Source organism: Theropithecus gelada, chromosome 4 (genome assembly GCF_003255815.1).
Source record: "Theropithecus gelada isolate Dixy chromosome 4, Tgel_1.0, whole genome shotgun sequence".
Taxonomy (NCBI): domain Eukaryota; kingdom Metazoa; phylum Chordata; class Mammalia; order Primates; family Cercopithecidae; genus Theropithecus; species Theropithecus gelada.
In genome coordinates, this window is record NC_037671.1 from 138,841,033 (window position 1) to 138,866,633 (window position 25,601).

At 35.8% G+C, this 25,601-nt stretch overlaps 1 protein-coding gene across 1 annotated transcript in view; it reads right to left on the minus strand.

Moving 5' to 3' along the window:
- HS3ST5 (heparan sulfate-glucosamine 3-sulfotransferase 5) overlaps positions 1-25,601 on the minus strand; it is a 294,541-nt gene that overhangs the window by 166,803 nt on the left and 102,137 nt on the right. Inside the window, exon 2 of the mRNA XM_025383241.1 lies at positions 7,207-7,400. The gene's annotated coding sequence lies outside the window, so the exon portion shown is untranslated. The remainder of the gene's footprint in view (positions 1-7,206; positions 7,401-25,601) is intronic.

Here is a 25,601-nt window from a genome sequence, read left to right on the forward strand (position 1 = left end):
TAAGAATTTTATCTAATGGTTCCATAATGATCTACCTTTAAAATCTGGGTAGATTCTAAAAGTTAATATACTCTTACCTGATATTTGCATCTTTTTCAACTAATCAGGCTTTGCTTAACATCACTGACAAAGATCATAGTTATAGTTACAGTGATATTATAATAATTTAAAATTACTCCATGGGTTCTAAACTATCAGGAAAAAGAAAATGAATTTAAATTTAATATTCTTCATTGTTTGACCCTTTTGGAAATCCCACAGTATTGCTTGCGGAGAGCTTATAAGCATCTCAGGTACAAATATCAATGTAGAGAAGCTGATCATTAAACAAAGAAAATTTGTGCAACACTCATTTAATAAAGAATCCACCCTCCAAATCTAATTCACATATTCTGATTTTAAGACAACAAGAATGAACATTGAAAAACATCAGCCAGAAGAACTGGAACAAAGTATAGGATCTGATCTCACTTCCCATATCTTGTCATATTGTTTCTTACCTATTTTATGTTTTATTTGGGTTTTCTTTCTTTTATACCTTATTGTAGTCCATAATACCACATAATTCATTTACTTGTTATGATGATTTTTTATTGTCTGCCATGCTGCAACAAGGCCATGAAAATAAAGCTTTTCCTCTGCTTCATTCAATGATGTATCTCAAGTCTTAAAGGAACCTACCACAAAGTAGTTATTAACCACATGCTTGTTGAATGAATGAAGAAATGAAGAATCCATTGAATTAAAATGTATATAGGAATGGGTCTTGATTCTCAGCTGAAATCACTACACAATGCATAATAAATGTACATCTCTCCTGCATCAGAACACTGACGTCAAGCCACCATTGTTTATAAAGTTGATATTGAGCTTGGCTGGAAACCTACTTTTTCTGTTATTAAAATCAGTCATGAAATTTGGCAATGTTGATGAGGCATGATAGAAATGTGGTTGCTATGGCACAGTGTATATGTACCCTGCTCGTGAAGGAAGAGTAAGGAATGGAAGAACAAAGTGAGTTACCTGAGCAAGGAATGAAGAGAGAATGGTTTGTGGCTGTAAAATGTTGGCTATGACACTCATCAAATATGATTTTAGCTAACCTGAGGAAACTATCATCTAAAATTTACTCATTCGAAGGGTAAGTCCAATGTCTTAGTGACCCACTCTGTAGTAATGTGTGGTTTAGACAGTTTAAGTTGCATTTATACAGAAAAGATTATTCTTCTATCAGCAGACAAAAGATGCATTTGAGCAATCTTTACTTTCCTAAACAACGTAAGGAAATTTTGGGCCACATGGTTGAGATCTAGTAGAAGGAAAGAAATTAAACTAGAGAAAATTCATTTAAATTAGAAAGAATGTGCAAGCTAGGAAAAATGTTACTGTGAAATATAATAGTTTGATTTATTTTTTTTTTTGGCTGAGGTATATATAATAAAGGTCAAGTATTAAATTTTCATTTTTGAATATTTTTTTCATTTTAATAGGCGTATCCCATGCCAACATATACGACATTTTTTTCATAATTTTAGGTTAGAAAATATAAGCTTCTTTTCTCAAAAGTTTTCATGCTCTACAAAATTTGCCATCACAAACCACTTTGCATTTATCACACATAGGTATTACATTAGAAAAGCAATTCAACTGTATTCCATTTCAGTAGTGAAGCTAAGCAGCTTTGCATGATAACTAAGTTGGGTTAATGGGACTACGTTTGAAGAATGTGTTACCTGGAACTGAAGTTCCCTACTTGTTTTTAACTGAGCTTAGGAGTCTGCAAAATGAAGGCAGGAAACCTGCTGCGAGAAGGATAGGAAAATTATTATCATCTGCATTCCTAAATTGAACAAGAATTTCTGCTCAGCAGAAACCTCTTGACTGCAAAAAGTCTGGAATTATATCCTGCTGTTTAGAATAGCTGTTTGGGGTAGAGGGAGTCCAAACATTCCATTTTTCTTCAAATCAAATAAGTTTTATGCATACGTTTACAGCCTTACTGGAAGCTTGCTTGCTTTCTTTTCAAAAAGAGAAGCTACGTGGAACCTCTTTCTGTTGATAATGAAAAAAATGTTGTGACTGGTCAAGTACCTAATTTTTGGTTAATGAATAGTTTTAATTATCTTTGACATAGAAATATTTTTTCTTGAAAATAAATTTCAATATAAATATTGGGCTTCATAATACAGGAGCTGAATTTTTAAACTTAGTCTACCACCTAAAAAATGGGCTATTTCTATTTCTTGGGATGTTTTCAGAAGTTTATTTGCTGAACAAACTTCTATGGTAGCTCTTAAAGCTATTATTTATTGCTGATCATATACCTTCATTATCTATTATAACCATCAGCATTGATTATAGAGTCCCTCTTTTATGTTAGTAAATGCTTTTGAGCCCTGAAATTTTATGTTTTCTGATATTAAGATTTTTAATTCCTAATTTCTTTAGATAGCATTTTTCCGGTACTTAGCTTCTATTGGTCATATACTTGTATAACATAGAATTGGGTTTTATGCTATGATACAGTTTGAAAATATTTTAAAGAAATAAGTGTATTTTTTATATTTATTTATGTGAAAGATATGACAGAAACATACTGTCACAATATTTTCCATTTTCCATTAAAGGATTTGAAAAAATCTTTCATGATATGGTCTATTTTTAGTAACTTTAAAAAATATAAAATTTCTTCTAATTCATAACGTTTATAAGTTCACATAATAAATTATATCATTTCTATAACCTCATAACTTTGATTATTTATCTCTTTAGAATATTTACTATTTTCCTATTGTGAGTGATAGCAAAAGTTCTCTCTCTCCTCCCATTTTCTACCAGCTATTTTTGGGCAATAACGATATTTCCTTTAGTATCTTTTTTGTACTCTTAAATCTGCTTATACTTCTATAGTTTGATTGTCAGTTTAAAAAACATCCATTGATTCCTTGATATTGAGAATAAAGTAATCAAATAGCTTACTATATATGTACACTGACTTCTTTCTGTCATGTCTTTCCTAATTTTTGTTAGTTGTTTTAGTTTTACATTGTCAGGACATTATACTTTTATTTTCTATTACATCATCCTAATCTCCATATTTATCTTAGATTTAGTGCTAGAGTTAAATATTCAATGCTTGCGATCAGTTTTTGTGTGTGTGTGTGTGTGTTTTTTTTTTTTTTTTTGCAGTAGTTTCTATAGTCACTTATTGACTGGATAGAGAATAGTTGCTTCAAGAAGGGCTCTAATAGTTGCTAATAGTTGCTTCAAGATGGGCTCTTGATAACAATATTTCCTGAGTTCCCGTATGTTCAGAAAATTTGCCTCTAACCTTTACAGCTTGAAGAGCACTTTGGCAGGTCATAAAACCTTTGGTGCCCATAAGGGATGGTGAATTCATTATCTACCACGGCATCCTATTCACTGTTGGATATCTCAACTGTTACTAGTTTTGGAAGTTTTTTCAAATTTTGCTAAAATTCATCGTCTTAAAACTTCCAACAGCATGACCTATAGTCTCTTCTCCATAAAACCCTTCAAATATTTCTCTATTCCAGATAAAAGTAACAAAGCATTGAAGGAAAGTTCGTAAGGCCAAAATATCCCCACATACCTTCTAGTAGTAGACTTGCTGTTTTGTTTGTTCAGTTAGCTCAAGTCATTGCGTCTTCCCTACCATCCTTTTAGTGCTCTTTTAAAGCAAGTTAGACTCATCATTTTAAGGCTGGAAAGACCCTCTGGGATCATCTGGTGTAAAAGTCTCATTTTAGGATGAAGAAACAGGTTCAGGCAAAGGTGAAGGTATTTTCTTAAGGTCATGCCACTACTAGTAAGCTGAGTCAGACTTTGAACCCCAGTGACTCCCAGGCAAGGATTCTTTCCACTTCACTAAGTCCTTCAAAAATACAATGATCAAAACTGTTGTACTGCACTTAAAAAACTCAGAGTGTGTCCTCTCACATAAAAGAATGTATCTAAAGTCTGTTTGATAATTGTCATTTTGTTCCATATTCTAGCTATAGAATAACACATGCAGGATAGCTGTACCAGGGAACTTTCAGTGGGTTTGCTGTTCATCTACATAAACTGTCACTTTTGTTTTCTGATTCTTGACAATGAGAAACTTCAGACAAATGCACATTTCATTTTCCTACTGTAAACTCTGTAAACCATCTTTTTGAAATAAAATTACACAGCTTATGCTTACAACATAAGGGCTAGATTTTATCTTCAAATATACCACCCACTCTCAAACAGCAGAATTTGGCCTTAAAAACCCATTAACAAATATTGTAATTAAACTAAAGAGCTAATTACTTTGGATTCAGACAGAATGAACAAAATCATAGGCCAACCGCAGCTGGTCGTAATAATGGTGAAACTAACCGTATGTTACACTGGAGAATTAAAAAACAGAGACATATTAACACTAATGTAACCAACGTACAACATTATCCTCCAAATGGAACAAACTATTAGAGTTAGAGAATTCTTGAAAGTACATTGTCATATTTGATGCCAGAAATAAAGAATCTTTTCAAGGAATTAATTGTCATAATTTGCAACCATCAATGTTTAATGAAGAAGAAAACATGGAGAATTTATACCACTACAATATTCCACAAATGAAGAATTATATCAAAAAAATTACTTTGATCTAATTGGATGCAAATAATTTTAAATTCAATTTTAAGTACTTAGGTACCTATAAATCTTCGATCTTCATCTTGGAGGAAAATTCCTCCCTACTTTTCTTACTGAAGAGATCATTACTGTAAAACATCCACTTAGCTTCTCTTTGCTGATGTCATCTCTAACCAGATTGTTTACTGCTCATTGTTTTAGACTTTTATATGGCAGGTTTGGAGGAGAAAATGTGATTATACATGAGGGGACCAGACCAGAAGATCAAAGTGGTCCATTTCTGCTCTAAAACTTTATGTTTCTATGATTCTATAAAGTTTCTGTAATTTATTCTTTTGTTGCATGTTTTGCTTCCTGCGTATTGAGACTGTCTTGCTCAGGTTCCCTGAAACTACACTGTAAATTTTCTTTAAGAAATTGCAGCTTGGTGGGTGCAGTGGCTCATGCCTGTAATCCCAGCACTTTGGGAGGCCGAGGCGGGCAGATCACGAGGTCAGGAGATCGAGACCATCGTGGCTAACACGGTGAAACCCCGTCTCTACTAAAAATACAAAAAATTAGCAAGGCGTAGTGGCAGGCACCTGTAATCCCAGCTACTTGGGAGGCTGAGGCTGAGGCAGGAGAATGGTGTGAATCCAGGAGGCGGAGCTTGTGGTGAGCTGAGATCACGCCACTGCACTCCAGCCTGGGCAACACAGCGAGACTCCGTCTCAAAACAAACAAACAAACAAACAAAAAACTAAAGAAATTGCAACTTAAAAACATAGTCTGATAAACATACCAATGATAATGAACATGATTCACTTCAAGACACAATTCATTCTTTCTCCACCTCTTCCTTTTTCCAGAAAAAATAAGTAAAAAGAAAAAAAGAAAGATAGAAAAGGAAAGATATGTTTCTCTGAAATTGAAATATTGCAGATGATTTCCACTAAAAGCTTTATGAAATTTTATTTGGAGACTTTATCCAATGATAAACTTGTGAACTACAAGTTTTAGGCTATGTTCAGGTATGACAATCTTACTGCTGAGCACAATTCTAATAACAAGTGCATGTGAAACTTCATTATTATAGTTAATCCAATTCTGTAAATTTTTAGTTTTGATTACTTGAAAAAAGTACTCCATTATTTTATGCATACGATCATATTCAATTCTCTATGTGTAAAACTAATAGCTAATATGTGTAGCTAATTGGCACTACATCTTTTTGATGAAGGGTTTATTGTTGCCTTTTAATACGTTATGGACAAAAAATTCTACACAACGTGAACAAGTGTACACAAAGAGACAAAAAATGTCTATAAGCCTGAAAGCCAATAAAAGGATTTTGATTGAAAACGTCATTCTTCACTATAAAAATAATATCATATTGAACCTTTAAAAAATCATCAAAATTTAAGATCTGAATATATCCCTACTAAACACTTTCACTGGAATAAAAAAACCTTTTGTAAACTTAAAATTACAAATTATAAAAATGAAGTTGCTAAATGACATATAGGAAACAGAAATACAATAAAGTGATATCCACCAACTGTACATGTAACCTTCCACAAATGTATCATATGATTGATAAGTTATTATTTGCTAAGAAAAAGGTAATGGAAAGAGGTATTAAGCAGATTTGTTCTTTTAAAATCTAAGGCTGAGCTTTCAAAATGAAGAGAAAAAGATACAATCCTCAAAATTTAGAAATACTTAGCCAAACCTAGTAATAACTCATTATTTACATCTTTTAGAAATTTCTTATAATTAGATACAATAACCCTAAATATCTAAATAAATTGAAACATTACACGGAACAGAGCAATAGCTAAAGAGAGCAATGACAGGGCTATCACTCTGAAAGAGAGATAGTGACACCTGGGGATTAGCTCATCATACTGAACTTTAAAAAGGAATATTAATGAAAATTAATAACTCAAAGTAGGGGAGTCAAAAAGGGAGCATCAATTTAGTACTTCTGTAACAAAATTACCCCCTCTTCATTTATTCTTATGACTATAGGAGACAACCAACATAAAAGCTCAGGTTTAGCATAAGGTTTGAAAATGAGAAGTAGATTGTATTGAATGTCACTTTCAGTGTTTCTCAAAGGCCTAAGACCCACAGGCATCAGGATCACTTGGGAGTGGGTAAATGTAAAAATACATATTCTTGGGCCACATCCCATCCCTAGTGGGTCTAAGTTTTGGTGAAATATCCCCAGGGATTAACATTTTAAGGATCCCTCCTCCCAACTTCATGTGACTCCTATGCACATTAAACTTTGAGAACCACAGTATGTTACGCTTTTTTAATGTGATACTGATTATCAAATATCAAGGTTTCTACTTTGCCCTTCTTGTATTTACATTTACATGACAGATAACAATTTTTAAACATTATGTTTTCTTTATTTCTCCTTTTTACTGTGGAACTACACATACATGGATAGTTTTCTTATATTTAATAGTTTCTTTTACTTTCCTATATTTTATATTTTATTAAAAGATATCATTACTTTTGATGCAATTAAGAGCTTTGCAAGAATGTGTGTTACCCCCCAAATTCACTTACCTTCAAATCCTTGTGCTCATTCAGAAATTTTTGAACATATATCGTGGAAACTTTCAAAGGAATATACGTGGTGGATTCTCTCTTTAATTTTCAATGGTTTTAAGATGGGTCAAGGAGACTCCTGGGGTGGCTGCCAGAAATGCCGTTGAGAATAGAAGACACCAATGCTGAAGACAGTGAGTATCTGATTATCTCTAAACAGAACAGAAAAACAAGTGATTGGTCACCTGTAATTCATAGAGAATCTGCTGTGGAGAAAGTTATTTTCAGTGTTACTAAATTTAAACTTGGCCTGGGTTTGCTGCTCCCTAATTTAGCACAGTTGTCATTTAAAATTTCATGTCATTGTGAAGTCAGAATTATATGATGCTGCCTGCACAGCATTCTGGTTGAATTCCTATTGCTTTAATTGACTATTTTTTCTACACGTTGCATCAAGTGATATCATTACTAATTTTATTTTGGATATGCAGGTGCTACATCTTGCAGCTGAATTTCAAAGTCAGGTTGATGAGGTCTCTTGGAAATATTTCTTTACATGAGGCTCTATCACCTCTATAAAAGATAAAATGGGATACTTTAACTAAATCCCCATGGAATCATCTGGTAATTTTGCTATATTTCCTTTCACGTGGGTAATGCTTGCCAAGATAATTAGGCATAAACAAGAAAATATTCTTTTTAGTCAAAATGTGTTGTCTATTCAGGAAAACCAAAATTCTAGAATCTTTGTTGAATGAGTGAAGCAGAAGTTGGTAGTGGTTGATAGAAAACGAAAAGAAAACACCTATTTTAAAAATTGGTAATCAACTATGCAAGTACTCTCCTAAAGAATAGAGGAAATGAAATGTACAGATAAAAACATGGTCAAAACCAAAACGACAAGAGCGTACACACATGCAAACCCAGAGTACACTGTATAACGATAGTTCTCAGAGCAGATTCTATTGCTTGGCCAACCACCACGCCCAACTCTCTTGTTTCTTGCTATACATCTCACAAATGGAGAACAGAAAATCAAATGTTCTGTTTCTGATTCTTCCTTACTGCTAACAGCGGTCATGTGACCCCATTTTGGCTCCCCATTTGGGCTCATAAGCTATAAGAAGTATGCTGGGTAAGAAATCCTGGCAGAATATTGCTCTATTGATACAGAGATCCTGCTTCTCTTATCTCTTTCACACATTTGCTTGTCTTGAATGAAGACATGATGCTTTGGGGATAGAGCAGCTGTCCTCTTCCCATGATGTAAAAGACAAAAAAGTTCAGAGAAACACAAAGATATAGGGCCTGTGATGGATGAGCAGTTTAACCAATAGCACTAACTGCTTTCCCTGAAATTCTACCTATATAAACCATTCAGTTGTTGGTTTCTTGCTAATAGGGGCATTGCTGGTTGACGAAATGCTCAAAAAATGGGTTAAAAAGTAAGTGCCACGAAATGGTTGCAATGATAGCTACTGTTTAACTCTTTAGAGTGTAATCTGCAATAACGAGAAGTTTTCATGATGTAGAGTCAAAAACAACCTTCATTCTGACAGAGGTTGGAACTTGCCTTTTGTTTTTTTTTTGGCTCCTAGGAGAGTTGGGAATGTAGGGAATAATGGGACAGGAGATGATGGTAATGAATTAAAACAGAATGGATGGAAAGCCTAGCGCAAGGCTTGGTTTGGAAGAAGAGGGGCCAGTATTATAGCAGGAAAAAGGAAGACTCTCATCTTTGCGTCGGTGACAAAGCTATGACATTACTCAAAATCTCAGCGAGAGACTGAAGTTTCACCTCAAAGTTCATTATTCTTATCTCACGAAGTCTTGTGGATTCTTTTTTACTGAAATATTTTTCACATTTAGCACTTCACTACTATCTTCCTTTCATAAATATTTCTTCCTTAACCACAGTTCAGGCTTTCACCATCTTTTCCCTAAACTATTGGCACAGTCTCTTTAACAGATTTCGCTTTTTCTTTTTTTCTTAGATGCTATAGTATGTTCTATGACTTAAGACCTACTTTTTTTTTTTTTTTTTTTTTTTTTTTTTGAGACAGAATCCCACCCCAGGCTGGAGTGCAATGGTATGGTCTCAGCTCACTGCACCCCTGCGCCTTCCGGGTTCACGCCATTCTCCTGCCTCAGCCTCCCGAGTAGCTGGGATTACAGGCACACACCACCACACCCGGCTAATTTTTTTTTTTTTTTTTTGTAGTTTTAGTAGAGACGGGGTTTCACCATGTTGGTCAGGCTGGTCTCAAACTCCTAACCTTATGATCCGCCCACGTTGGCCTTCCAAAGTGCTCAGATTACAGGCTCTAGCCACCACGCCCAGCCCCTAAGACTTACTTCTTAAAGCACTGATCTCATTGGATCCCTATTCTGTTCAAAACAAAAGAGCTCTCTTTGTCTATTGAATTAAGTTTGATATAGTTTGTATATTTGTTCCTGCCCAAATTCTATGGTGAACTGTAATCCCCAATGTTGGAGGTGGGGCCTGGTGGGAGGTGATTGGATCATGGGGGTGGGTTTCTCATGAACGGTTTAGCACCGTCCCTTGGTACTGTTCTTGGGATAGTTCTCATGAGATATGGTCATTTAAAAGTGTGTGGCATCTTTTATGGGTTTATAACTGAACCCATAAAAACCTTCCTCTTAAACACAGCCTTCCTCCAGTGCTCTCATTTTGTAAATAGCATCATCAGTCATCAGCTGAATAGTCAAGGCTTTGGTTGCCCCAATCTATTAAAAAAAACCCAAAACAAAACAAAACAAAAAAACTCTGTTTTTCTTACTGGACACAAGCATGTAATATACAGCCTCTGGAACTACTGGCAGCCATCTTGGGATCATGAGGAGAACCTACATGAAATTAAGTGAACACCAAGTAAACAGAGCTGAGAAACAGAAAAAGAAGAAATGGGTTCTGAGACTATTGTTTCACTCCTGGAGAGAGATTTGCTTGCAGTAGGAATACTCTAAACATTTCGGTTATATGTGAATCTAGGGATTCCTTTTTTGATTAAGCCACTTTGGGTTAGTATTTCCATTACTTTCAGTTAAAAATATCTTTTCTATTTATTTCTATTTTTATCGTGTGCCTACCAATTTCATTCATTTTACTCATCTCTCTTATTATCCATATTCTACATTTTTTTCATGATTCAGCTCACCTCCCGAATTAAACCTTTCCAGATTCTTCTAATTCATAATGAGAGAATCCTAAATCGAAACCACTTTATTATCCACTGTATATACTAATAAGAAAGCTCATGAAGGTCTATGACCAATCATTTGGTGATGATTCTCAAATTTTATCTTTAGCTTAACATGTTTTCCCTTGTTTCCATATTTATTTATTTATTGCAGTTTTAGCAGAGATGAGGTTTCTTTATGTTGCCCAGGCTGGTCTCAAATTCCTGGGCTCAAGCAATCCACCCACTTCAGCCTCCCAAAGTGCTGGGATTACAGACATAAGCCACCATGCTTGGCCCATATTTTATTTCTAATTGAATAGCTGACATGCCAACTTGAACGTTTTGAAGACCCTCCAAACTGAATTTGTTTATAACTAAATCCATAAAAACCTTCCTCTTAAAACAGCTTCCATCCAGTGTTCTCTTTTTGTAAACAGCACCATCAGTCATCAGTTGAATAAGCCAAAATCCAAAGTTTTCAACCCTTTAAAAAGGAATCAGAGTAGATTTGATCCTTCTTTTCCTCTTTAGGTTCATCATCTAATCATCAGATCCTTTTGATTTTACTTCCTAAATAATCTTCAAACCTACTTCACTACTTTTCTCCGTATATCCTCCTGTTCTCTTCCTCCTCCTCTACCACCATCGAAACCTTGTCTGTTTCCCTCCAGCATATTTTCCACATGGCATCTAGAGTGATCTTTTTAAAAAACACAATTAATCATGCTAATCCCTTGTATAAAAACCCTTAATACCTTTCCACTGTTCTCAGGCTAAAGAAAGATAACACTTTACTGTGACCTCATATCATCTGATCTCTGTCTAACTCTCTAGTCTCATCTCCCTAGATGACAGACACTTTTTTTTTTTCATTTTTAGATACCCAACATTCAGCAGAGTCTTTAATACATAGTAGGCACTCAATAAATATTTGTTGAATGAATGAACAATTACTTTGCAGTAACTCTTGAATCATGAAGCACTTTGTGTTACAAATTTTTCCTTTATATATTATTGTCTGAATTACTTATAAATATATTGAAGATAAGGATATGTCTTACATTACTTCACACCCTATAACAGAATGCCATGCAAATAATATGGGTTCACAAGGTATTTGATTTTATCGATATTAATAATTCAACTATGAACACTTTTTAAAAGTTTGAAGTTGATTCTCTCCCTCACAATGGCTAGATTACCGCTTTTCTATAAGACTAGAAATGACCCAGAAGAAATATATTATTACTCTGCCAAAAAAAAAAGGTAGTAAAAAATAGAAAATTTGTGTCTGATCAGAATTCTACAGAATTTACACAGATTAATTATAAAGAAGTTGCTTTTCTGCATGACAAGAAAAACCCTCAGCTAAACCTTGAGTTCTATGGCTAAACACTCAAGCATGTTTGCTATTTTCATGGTCATACTTTCAAATATTTTGTATTTCTCTTTAGACATCATTTATCCTCGAAAAATAGAAAAAAAATACATTTAATAACTAAGAGCTGAAGTCTTTTGAGTTAGAGACTCATTATTTTGGAAAACAGTTACCCCAAGTACAAATTAATTCCTAGCTAGTGGATATTTACCTGAGAAGAACAAAAGGATCTTCAGAGATTCAAAAGTAGGTATGAAATTCTAGCCTATTTTATATACTAATATCACTCCAAATAAGAGAAATATTTCCCAGAGTAGCCTATATTGAAAACACACATAGGCAACATAAAAGCAATGGAAACAGTGGGTCTGGGAATGTATTAGGTTAAACAGGAGGACACAGGGATTCCTGATTCTTCAGGATTTCTAACTGTGTTAGCTGTGGCCAGATAATGTTTTCCAAGTTGGAGAATGGTAGGTAGAATTAGGATTGAAGAGATACGAAAGGAAGAGAGGCAGGAAATGTAAGGGTAGACAACACAAATTTTGTGCCTGAATAAAATTCCTGAGTAGGCTTAATCTTCTGGCTCTAAAAAACAAGTTGAAGTTTGCCTAAGGCATAGTTATACAAGAAGTAATTGCCTTTGGGTTTCTAGATACCTGTTATTCAGTTATAAATACCTTCTCATTTTCACAAGGTATTAAATCTGTTAAGATATTAGTAAAATTAAAAAAATATATATAGAGAGAGCAAAAGGAAAAGGAGCCTTCTTGCATGAAATGCATTTTGAGAATGACTAGACATAGTTCTCTTAAAAATCCAAGAGCAGGCTATTTTACACTTTCCCCTAGAGTACTAAAAGATATTTTAGGAAACGAGTGAATCATGATTTAATATTCAATTGCTTTCCAGCAAAATAAGAAATTCCACTAAAGTGTCAGTCATGATTTCATTTTTCCTGAAACATAAACTCCAAGGGGTAGGTTGAAGCTGCACTGTTTATTTTGCTCTTCTGTATATAAATAAAATATAAGACTAACAGAATGGTGGAAGAATAGTTTCTTATGCTCTGCCTTTTCCGACATGCTTCTTTTCTGTACTTGGGGGAAAAAAAGAATTTTCATGTGTAGGATATTTCACTTGCTAAACGTTTTTGTTTTATTTAATAATTGCTGAATCTTTTGACAAAACTGTGTTTATTCCGTGCATGAAGATTGATATATGTTCTAAAATTATAGCACAAATAGTTTATATTTCTTTAAAAATTCTTTTTCTGGGGCTGGGTCGGGTGGCTCACATCTGTAATCCTAGTACTCTGGGAAAGTGAGGTGGGCAGATCACCTGAAGTCAGGAGTTCAAGACCAGGATGGCCAACATGGTGAAACCCTGTCTCTACTAAAAATATAAAAATAAGCGGGGTGTGGTGGCATGCACCTGTAGTCCCAGTTATTCCAGAGGCTGAGGCAGGAGATTTGCTTGAACCTGGGAGGTGGAGGTTGCAGTGAGTTGAGACTGCGCCACTGCACTCCAGCCTGGGTGACAGAGCAAAGCTCTGTCTCAACAAAACAAAACAAAACAAGTAACAAAAAATCCCCAAACAAACAAACAAAAATTCTTTTTCTAAGAGTATGAGATTGCTCATTTATATATACTTAACGCATGTATTCCTCCAACATTGCATAAAATGGTAAAAAGCTTTTTAAATTCATCTCTAGTTAAAAGATTTAGAATACCCTATGATAGATCCTATTAATAAAAAGTAAAATTATTCCTCATAATTTAAAAAATTTCCCAAGGAAACAAGAGAAATAATATTGTATGATAATAAATGAACAAGTAAAAAAAATACACGTACATTGTAACCCCTACATGATCAGTTTTCTGTGATTTTCTCAATAAATGAGTGACAGACAAGTCTGGGAACTCCCAATCCTCCATTAAAGAGATCTAAAAAGAATGTCATTACAAGGAGACAGAACTGGAATAGGGTTAGAGAAGCTAAAATTGTTAATACAGGGAAGGGAGGGCTAGATGAGAGTAGCAATTAAAATTTTGGAATTTTTTTCTTCTTAAGAGGATTCATCTCCCACAAAACAAGTGTTACATCGAATCCTAGAGTCTTCGGAACATGGGTTGACCACCACCAGCTTTGAGAAGGAAGAGAAAATCCAGGAGTCAGAAGTGGACCATGTGGATCAGGATCCTACACCCTCCAGGTAATGGCAGAAGTCACTTATTCAGATGACTCCACAAATTTCCCTTTGTCTGGATGGTGTATCCCTTGCAACCATCCATGTTCACTGATCAGTTCACATGACAGAAAAGGTGGTCCAGGTAGGGGACACAAAGAACACCAATGTTTTGGAAACAGTAGTGGTCAGGAGTGGTCCACATTCATGAATCGACCTTGCAGTTCAGAAACTTCAAATCCTAATGAGTCTGACCAAAATGAGAGTGTCTCTTTGAGCCAGACTCTTAGGTTGATAATTCAGACATCTGTACCCTAAACCATGGTACCTTCCACAAGTGCAGATCTATAATGGGGTTCATTATAGAGAGCCACCTGGTCGACTTTGTTCAACACCCTGATCTTCCTCACTCTGTGGTCCTACCATGGACGTTTTTTCAGGTCTTCTAAAAAAGTGATCATTAAGACATCTGCCATTTATGAATTTCTCTATGTTCTGTACTATAGCGATAATTAGTACAAATCATACACAACTGACATAAGGTAACATCAACTTATACATACGTACACTCAGGTCAAATATCCCAATTAGGTAAATATATCTTTATTGAATAATTGTAATAGGCTGAAAAATTGAGTGAATGGATATAGCTTTACTTATAATTCACAGAATATCCTCACACTTACATGTTTTTTCTCATTTAAATGTTTCCTCTGTACTCCCAACTCCTTTACAGTATACTTGTTTTATATTTTGTTTTTGATTAATAACAGCTGAGCTTTTCCGTGCTGTTTTGTGGGGGAGGAGTCTGTTGCAGATATATTTCTCTCCTGATAATATAATGTTTGGCTTACAGTGGATGCTTAAAGCATGATGATGATCACTATACACAGTATTTTGCGTGTGCGCAAAAGAGAAAAATATATCTAGTCTTTATCTACTATCGTTTTCATTTATTTCTGGTACCAGCAAGACAAGATGTGCATTACTTCTGAGCATAGGCATGATACATTTAGATACACTTTTCCATCTCTCCACAAGATAAAACCTATGCCATGTAACAATCAGTACTGCAATCGTATGCTGTATTGAAATATTTTAGACTTTGATAGGCTCAATAGATATAAACATAACGAAAAGATAGATGTCAAAGAACTGGAAAATGTTGAGCTATCTACATCTTCAGTACTGCCGATGCTGGGCCCATGTTATCAGTTCCACTTTCTTAGAACGTTACACAGAAAGTGAGCTATCCATACTTTTTATGATGACTTTAAAAATGAGTCTACATATGCTAAAATGATTTGAGATATCTTCTTGACTTACATAAAATAAAATTTATAAATATGTTCTGAAAACTCTTTACAACAATCAAAGACTAATGTATTTTTGACGAAAGGCAAGGAGGTAAACAATGCTGGGAAAATTTATACTATCACACAGCATCATTTCTCTAGTTGACAAAAAAATTCATTTCACAGAAAAGGTAAGAAACGGAATTCTTCTGTTAATGTTAATACCAAGGGAAAGTTCAAATAAGTCAAAAATAAAACAAGACACGAGTACTGTTTTTTTAATGAAAATAGCTCTTAACTGGAGCTAGGTGATGTGGCTTCTAATCCAGGCTCTACTATGGCATGAGATAAGTTATTTTTCCCCTCTAATTTTTATTTTATCCATTCATATAAAAAGTGGTTGGATTAAAACAGAGGTTTTTAAACTTTGGCTGCACTTTAGACTATAACTGGGTGTAAAGAAATACCAGTGCCCAGTCCCCATCCTCACGGATTCTGGTTTCAACTGGTCTGGGGTGGAGAAACTGAGCCTCACGTCAACTGGTCTGGGGTGGAGAAACTGAGCCTCCGAAGTTCCCCATGTGATTTTAGTATGCACCCTGGGCTAAGAGTCACTGAATATATATCCTCCAAGCACCTTTAGTGCCTAAGAGTGTATGATTCTGGAATTTCTGGGAAAAGTTCCTTAACAGACACACACAGAAACAGGCAAAGTTTGTTCATTAATCTGGACTCTCATTTCTAAATCTAATAGTTTTCTACATAAGTCAGGTCTATATTTTTAATGAAAATCACGGTACCTTTTGTGCAAATTAGATAAAGTATTAATAAAGAAGATTGGTAGAGGAAAGAGAAGCAGAGAAACAAAATATAAGCACTGTCAGAATATATGCTTTCTAAAAGCAATTTTGTATCTGCTCATCAATATTGAATTACAATGTTATTAGGTGCTTATTTACACATAGCAATTTAGAATCCTAAGCTTTTAAAAATTCATCTACTTTAAACATACAAAATACAAAAAGATAATCATGATAGTGGGAACACAAAGTTCACTGTTACAGAAATGTTGAGACTTGGTCTGCTTAAAGGAGACAAAGATTTATTTTACTGAAGACGCTGCTCGATGATTATTTATTAAATGACTAAAACTCCCCCATGAGTACAAGTAGACCTTATGTCTATCGAATTATTGGAAAAGAGCTTTCCTAGGAAACAGTTGGTGGCTCTAGGTTTTCTATAGGAAGGTCCAGAAATTGCTCAATAGTGTCTCTATGGACCACACAAACTCAGCCCAGCAGAACTTCTGGTGGTTTGGCCAAAGGAAAGAGCATCAGTGTAGATGATTGGCTGTGGCATAGTGTGCTTACTTGGCTAGAGGATCATTTTACCACTATGTGATAAGTTAAAAAAAAAAAAGAATATGAAAAAAATTTTTTTGTGTCTTTTAAAACATTCTTTTTTTTTTGTTATAGATTCAGGATGTACAGGTACAGATTTGTTACATGGATATATTGCATAATGGTAGGGTGTGGGCTTCTAGTGTACCCTTCACCTGAATAGTAAACATTGTACCCAATATGTAATAGAAAAAAGAAGGTTTAAGAAAGTGTAAAGGAATCATTGGAAGAGGGCTGGTCTAACACTTTGCATTTTCTGACTAAATATCCTGAGATGTCACCAACTATCCATTTTGTGAGATGGATAATAGACAAGGTTGAATATTATAGACTTGTACCCTGAAGAAAACAGAAAGGACCAAGTTTGTTCCCCACAGCCCCTGCCACCATATTAATAGGTTATTCTACATAATGTTGTTTTTCACCTGTATGCTCTGCCAGTGCTCCTCTGTACCACTGTTTAGCTGAATAATACATACAATCTAGGTTTGTCCGTTTCAAATTAGTAATTATCCCTTGTGCATTTCTGTTTCTAAGTATTTTTTTACTTTCTCCACCTTGAGAGCTCTCCAAAGACAGATCATACTTTTCTAAGCACTTCGTATACTGGACATAAAGAGATGCTGAAGGTAATCAGAGATTAAATTATGATTATTTTAAAAAATCACAGGCAAGCTTTCAAGTATAAACTTCAAATTTGTAAGCTTTTACACTTTCTTGAGTGACTTCAATTTGCAAAGTTGTTTAATCTCATTATCCACATAAAACGATCCTCCTTGATTTGGATTCTGTTATTAATTTTCAGTCAGTAAGAGGCATAGAAACAGGTCTGTTCATGTACCAGGGTACCTAGTGGAGAGGATGATTTTTCAGCAGCTCGAACCAAGCATGCGTTTTGCTTGCCATCCATCACCCTGATATGAGCTGCATCCCCCAGGAGGGAGAGATACATTTTAACCATTTGCACAAAAGCGCCAAATGGGGCTAAAATGGCCCTGTCCCTAATCTTGAAATTGTGATGGGGTTTCCTTGGGGAGGGAAAGATGTATGAGGTAAATAATAAGCATACAAGGGTTAGACCTGTCTCCTCTCTTTTGTATTTTTCTGTTCAGCCACAGTTAGGAGACAGGAGTTGTGTTTGAAACTAGGAGATGAAAACTACAGCCCTGTTTTGCCACCTGTACTTAACTCTAGCCTCGTTTTCTGCAGTTGGATGCAGTTGGCCTCCATCTGGTCTATGAGACACTGCAGCAGGGACAGGTGAAATTCCCACAGACAGGATGCTGAGAGATGTATCCGAAAGACTGCCTAATTCTGAGATCCCCCTTTCTGTTTGGAGGGACTTAATATCCAGAAATAGGTGAACCATACTCCCTGGGTCAGCATCAATTACAATTTGTTTAATTAGGAACATTCATTCATTTGTTCATCCAACAAAAACATGTAGCATAACTTCCTTGTTCTAAGCCATGGGGATATAAAGATTCTTAGATACTTTGCAAGCACAAAGCTCATCACTGAATTCAGCTTAAACCGTTTTACATCAATTCTTGAGCTTCAACACACACACACTCACACACACACACAAATCCACCCCCCCCCAACCCTCGCTTACTCTCTATTACACTGGAAATCTTTTTAGTCTTTACTAAGTGACTTTAACTACCATTTAATGAAGGCTCTCCCTTTTCACAGGACCATTCGCTGCCTCTGAGTTAATGATGATGTCTCTGTTGCCAAACTTCCCATTCTATAACTTTAATCAAAGTCCCCTGCACGCTTCCTGACCTGGGGCAGAGGGTGGTGGTAGTAGTGGTAGTAGTTTCCAGCCTTCATCATGGCCTCCCTATTACAGCTGCTTTTCATTCATAAAGCACCAATTCATAAAGCACTGGTTTGGCGTTAGCTGTACTACTGCTTGACTGTTTTCAGTTTGTTTTTAATCCCATCTAAAAATATCTCAATGAAATGAAATGACCCAAAACGTCTCAATGTTAAAATCCAGAATGTCAGGTGTAGTATGTGGAAGGAGAGGAGAGGAACTAGCTGGTATTTATCCACTGGTGGAAAAAATATTATTTGGAAGGGTTAACTAGAAGCGGTCCTTTGTTGCTAAACACGAGGCCAGTGTTGCTGTTCTGATGTAAATCCTTCATGAAAAACTGGAGTAGATGCACAAATATATTTTTGTAATTTAAAGTGCAAAAAAGCTCACCATGTAATCTGGACTCTCTTCTCAATGTAATTAAAGTCATTTTCTAAAGTGTCTACTATGAAAACACAGAGCCATAACTGTAGTTTTCAGCAATATCTTGTGAAAACAGCATCTCAGAGCTTAAAATTCAGCATGCTGCTTTTTGTGCCGTATCACCCCAAAACTACTTAAACTGTTTGCTATTTAGATGTGAGTATTGATCACACCAGAAATAAAAGTCAAAGGAGCTCTGGGTTGGCTGACAGTGTTATTCCAAGTGCCATCCCTGGGACCTGCCATTTTCCCTGAAGAACAGTGAAGCATGAGGACACTGAGCAAGGTAATTTTGATATCAATGGGTTACACAATCAAAGCAATGACTCACCAATGAAAAGGCATGTAATAAACTTAACGTGATTAAAAAAAAGAATCACAAGGTGATTCGTACCTTTTAAAAGAAAGCTCTTTCAGTTCTTTAAGCTACGTCTATATATTTAAAGAAACATCAGATTTTTTTTTTTTACTATAATACAGAGAAATACCTTATCTCCCTATTAATACTTACCAGGACCCTTTCAAATTCAATAGACAATAATTGCTTTAGTAAAATTACCCTCTTTGATAAACCTTGCTTGGATAGTTTAGCATGGAAAAGTCAAAACTTTCTCTTAGGCAGTTCCAAGTTTAATCAGGTTAAGAATATATTAATACTGTTAATGTTTCCTTTTTTTCTCACCTTTTCCATTCTCTGCTTCTGTTAGTCCTTGTACTACTTCTGAAGCAATATTCTCCCTTTTATCTGCTTTCATTATTATTTTCTCTATTACCACTCACATTTTTTATAAAGCAGATAAACACAGAGAAAAACAACTTTTCCATTCAACATTTTTATCATAAAATGTTGGGCTCTTATCAGGTAAAGTCATAACGAGGAAACTTATCCACTTGGTAATAAGATCTCAGGTAATATCCCTTTGCTATATTGGTTTTGCAACAAACTGCATCTTCGTTTCCAGACTTAGGAGCATAGTGATGACTTTTTACAAGAGATTTTGAAAAGGTATATTGAAATATCTCCAACTAAACCAGCCTAGGAGATTGGAAACCTTGATGAGTTTTGTGTGGGGGTGTGTAATAGAGAACTATTTGAATAAGGAGAAGTGATGCTGCACAGTGGCATGACAAGATCTAAGAGATATAAACACAAAAATCTTCCCAAAGATCTTCATTAAGATGTGAACTTCTCAGAAAGGTATATAATGACTATGCAATTTACATTAATTCTCCTTTTGTCATTCTCCATAGTACCATCCTGTTTTGTTCCATCATAACATCAGCAACAATTGTTTACTGCTTTGGGTCATTTTTTTCTGTCTTTATGTCCAGATTGTACTATCCACAGGGCAAGTGTTGGGCATCTTCAGCACCAAGTTCAATTCATAGTCTATAACTTCACTAATACAATAGTTACTAGCTGTTTTTGGTTCAGCACTTGAAATGTGACTAGTCCAAACTGAGAGGTGTTAGATCTCATTGAATTTTTAGGACAGTGGGGAAAAAGAATGTAAAGTCTTATTAATGACTTTTACATTGATTATATATTGAAATAATAATATTTTGGTTTTATTTAATTAAGTATATTACTAAATTTAATTTCATCAGTTTCTTTTTACCTTTTGTAAATGTGGCTATTAGAAATCTTAAATTCCATGTGACTCATGATGTATTTCTATTATTCAGCACTTGCATAAACAATTATTATTATGTGTTAAATGAATAATGAATAAGTGAATGGATGGTATCTGCATCTAAAGCTGACACTATGTATACCATATAACTTCTGAGAGGATGATACTCAAGAAAAAATAAGTCAATGCTGGTAGACTTTATCAATGTCCCCAATTCTTTACCTCTTCCAGTATCCATGCCAACTGCTATGTGCCTTTTAGTTTGACCCAATAAGAAGGTGGGATGTCTTTCTCTACCCCTTTTCTTTGGATTTGACCATGTGACTTGTGTTGTTCAACTTGTGTTGCTCACACTAGGGAGTATGATGTGACCAAAGGCTTGGGCAATGCTTGCACTACTGAAATTGCCCTCTAGCACTTTCATTATTGTGAGAGCCTGTCTGGGTTAACTGGCTTATCCAAGGAGGAGGATGAGAGATATGTAGAGCAAAACTAAACTACTCCAGTGGAGTCCAGCCTAATCCCTAGCTGATCTCATCCACAGAAGCAAACCAGCTAAGATCATCATAACTCTCCAGCCTATCCCAGCCTAGATGAGCCCACTCCAAATGGCCCACAGACCCATGAGCTAGACAAATGCATATTATAATATGTTGCTGAGATTTTGTGTTTATTATCCTGTCTTTATTGAAAATACCTAAATTATGTGAAGTGAAATAATCAGAACTGAACTGAGTGGACAATATAGGAGATCTCAGCATCATACTTAAAAATCTCCCTTTCTCTGACTTCTTAAATAAAATATTTTTGGCCACCATGACACATACGAGAACTAGGAAAGATACTCTAGCAAGAGCTGGGCAAATTCAACCTAGAAGTATAACTCATTGGTTATCATGGGGGTTTTTAAGGTAAGCAGCAGCAGGGATGCTAGGAGTTAAGAGGAATTGAATTAGCACAGCACAGTTCTTAATTTTCCAAGAAAGTGCTGGATTTGTTAAATCCAGATGTAGATGTTCCTAGATTTTGTTGTTGTTAAGGGAAAGCTGTTGACATATGTCCCCAATCCTTTCCTCTGCCAGTATCCATGCCCACTGCTATGTTCCTTTTAGTTTGACCCAATAAGAAGGTGGGATGTCTTTCTCTACCCCTTTTCTTTGTATTCAACCATGTGACTTGTGTTGTTCAACTCCCCCTTTGTCTTATTACACTGACTGCTGAGGAGGGTACTGGCTTTGCCCACTTGGGTCATCCCTCTATGCTGTCCCCAGTACACTCCTAGGAGGGTCCTTCTACTGCCTGATTCTTTGGGCTTTTGTGATGCCAAATTAGAATAGTGAGAAGGAGACAGAGTGGAATTATAGGTAGAATAGTAGAGGGTAAGATGAGGAGAACACTGTCCTTTTGTAGAAGACTGAGAAGCTCCAACAGGGACAGAGGAGCTTGTGAAAGGGTTTTAAATGAGAGGACCCAGATAAAGTGAGGTTATAGAGAGCAGGGATAGAGAGAGAAAGAAGGTTTTAGCAAACATTTCTGCAGGTTTTGAATTCCCTTTACAAGACTGGAAAACTGTAGGTAGAAAACTTGAGTTAATTTAATTCACTATTATTTTTTAACCATATCATCTCTCTGAGATTGGTGCCTGTGGATCGCAGCTTTATGGTAATGATTTTGTAAAAAACATTTAATATGGAATGAAGTGATGGCATGGTGGCTAGAGTGGACAGAATGCACAGGACCCATAAGGTTATTCACTGACCATATCACTCACTAGCTGTGTAACAGGACAGTTAACTAAACCATTCTGAGACTCATTTTCTTCATTTATACCATGGAGAAAATAATGTATTTAATAGGTTCTTCTCAGGATTAAACAAGACAGTGAACGTTAAAATATCTAGCTCATTTTTTAGACATAAATGTTAGGTGAAATATTTGAGCACAGTGTTTTCTTTATGAAAATTCAAGGTTTGGCCTAAAGTCACTGTTCCTATATCTGTACCTCCAAGCTGTGATCCAAAGGTAGTAGCTGCAGTTGACTACTTAGGCAGTTGCTAATTGACAAAGATATCTCTGTTTCCCTTATAGTTATTTCTGTGGAAGATCAAAAAAAGAAAACAATCTATTCCTTACCATCTATAACTGATAAGGAGCTTCCCCAGGTAGAGAGAACTCAAATGCTAGGAAAGTCAACCAATAAAGAAGTGACCAATTATGTGGGCTTTTAAATTAAAAGGTTGAAAGATCACCTTACATTGGTTCCATTATTATCTTAAGTTTACTTCAAGGAGGAGACAGCAGACGTATACCCACAATCAAAACAATATTTTGATCTCATGATAACATATTACCTTCAGTAGTGAAAACATACATTGTTACTGTATGGAAATTGACTAGGGACTTATAGAATTCCAGTTTTAATTGGCAATACAACCAGTGAATCACAAGGTGGCATCTAGGTTTTAGATACTATTCAGTGTAGATGATCTATACTGAAAAAACATCGGTAATTACATATCTACAGTTTGTAATTACAACATGAAATGAGTAGCAGATGCTATGTAGGCAGCATCTCGCCTAAGACTGCACAGAACAAATACAAGAATAAAATTAGATTAAAAAGATAAATATGCTTTTTTGGAAATTGGGAAGTCCCCATACAGCATCATGCTTCTGACATAAAATGAAGGTTTAGAGAGATAGGACGGTAATGTGCATCCTAACCCACAGTTATGAGGCAGAAACAGGTTGGAAAAACATCTGGTTTTCCCATGTACTTGTGGCGTTATTCTTAGCATTAAATGGAAAGTCAGGATCATCATCAAGAATAATGTTTTGGTATGCGGCCGGTCTTCTTGCGTGGATTGTCACACTGGAACACCAGAGGTAAGAAGAATAGTCAACAACAGGACAACCAAGCAGAAGTGGTTTGGTGAGCTGGTGAGGGGACAGCCACATGCTGTGAGGACAAATACAGTCCTATAAGGACACTGAAGCGTAATTTCAGTGGACACTGTGGAGAGCAGTAGACTGCTGAGAAGCTAGAAAACTTGATAGATTGCTCTGACACATAGAAATCAGGGACAGTGACTTGTTTTCAATGCAAAATATCAAGCAAACCTTATATAAACAGCAGACTCCCAGAGTCCTAGGCTCTGCCCACATCAGCAGAAGCCACCAACAAACTAGACAGGCGTTATGCACACAGGTGGGAAAGAAAAGCTACATACATGTGGGACCCAAACCCAGTTAGTGAAACTAGTGACAAATCTGGAAAAACACTGTGCTTTATACTGACATAAAAGTAAAAGTTGGCCAGGCATGGTGGCTCATGTCTGTAATCCCAGCACTTTGGGAGGCTGAGGCGGGCGGATCACGAGGTCAAGAGATCGAGACCATCCTGGCTAACACTGTGAAACCCCATCTCTACTAAAAATACATTAAAAAAAAAAAATTAGCCAGGCGTGGTGGCGGGCGCCTGTAGTCCCAGCTACTTGGGAGGCTGAGGCAGGAGAATGGAGTGAATCTGGGAGGCAGAGCTTGCAGTGAGATCGTGTCACTGCATTCCAGCCTAGGCGACAGAGTGAGACTCCGTCTAAAAAAAAAAAAGAAAAAAAAAAGGTAAAAGTTTTCGTGGAAAGGGTTCAGGAAACATGTTTCAATCAAATCTCATGACCCCATTGAAACTGAAGCTTAAATGATGGAGCAGCATGCATCTTAAGGCTTTGGATGCAGGCAAACTGAATAAGGTTTTTCATACACTGACCTAGCCCAGAAATTCTCAGTAGCTATAACCCAGGATACAGCACTCTACATATGTAATGCTTGTATGTGAGCAGTATTATATTCTCTGTGAATAAAATATCCTAATATAACATTGTAGGAACAGTTCTTGTCCAGCATTCAATGATTTCCATGATTACTAGCAAAGGGAAATGTGACACAGAGCAATATTCCATGAACTAAATTACCCAGGGAAATTACTGGAAACTTGCAGGCATGGCTGAGGCACATGAGTTTTGTAATTTGTCAGATAGCATCCTTGCTTAAGTCACAGTGTTTTTTTGAGGATAGAAAGTGATAATAGATACAGACGCAGTTTTGTAATCCATCAAGCACTACACATACATACTGCAAGCTTTAAAGTATAATCAAGAGGGCTTCAACAACAATGTTCAAAGCAGACCTATTACAATTGGCTCTTGTACTCAGTTCAGCTTTAAAAGAAAATAAGATAGCTTGTCTGCCAGTCGTTTAAGCTAAGGCAAATAAAAAGTGGCTTTAATGATACCTTAGGCAATGCTTATACAGCAATGTTCCTATTAAGAGAAAAAAAGAACAAAATTCCTTCCTCTTCTTAATAGTTATAGGAAATCCGTCTCCTACTCAAAATCAAGTTTTATACTGGTGAGTTTGTTTAGACCTTACGCAACTTCTGAATGTAAGGGTGAGCACTGTTTACCAACTTGTAGTCACTGAAAAGAATATGGGTTTTGCTCTACTTTACCAAGATAATGAGGAGAATCTTCAAAGAGAAAAGATTTGTCGTTTAGCCAAACTGTTACTTTATGTATGCAGACAAAACAAAGGAACAAAAAAAAAAACAACTTTGAATGAGAAAGTAAACTCTATTCTTCCACCACCCCTGATTTCATTTATTATGGTAACAGGAAGAAGACTCAAAAGAAGAGATTAAACAAAACTTTCTTCTTTTCTGATATTCTTTTCTTTTCAATGACAGTTCCCAACCCAAATGAAGTCATTTTTGTAATGCCTCTTAATTTTGTTTATTTTGCCATCATGGTGGAACTGGTAATTCACCTGACTGTGGGTTATTGTTTCTTATCTTTTTTAACTGTTCTGAGATTAAGCGTCCACTGTTGTTAATCTTGTTGCAACATGGTGGTTCTTCAGCTTTCATGAATTTAACATAAGGAATCACGAGGGAGGTGCTCTGTAATTGTGTAGAGGTGTAATTTGAATTGGGACTACCAGCCACTCAAGCAATGAAAGAGTTAACCCAATGGCTACCAACATATTAGGCTGGTCTTTACTTGTACCTTAGT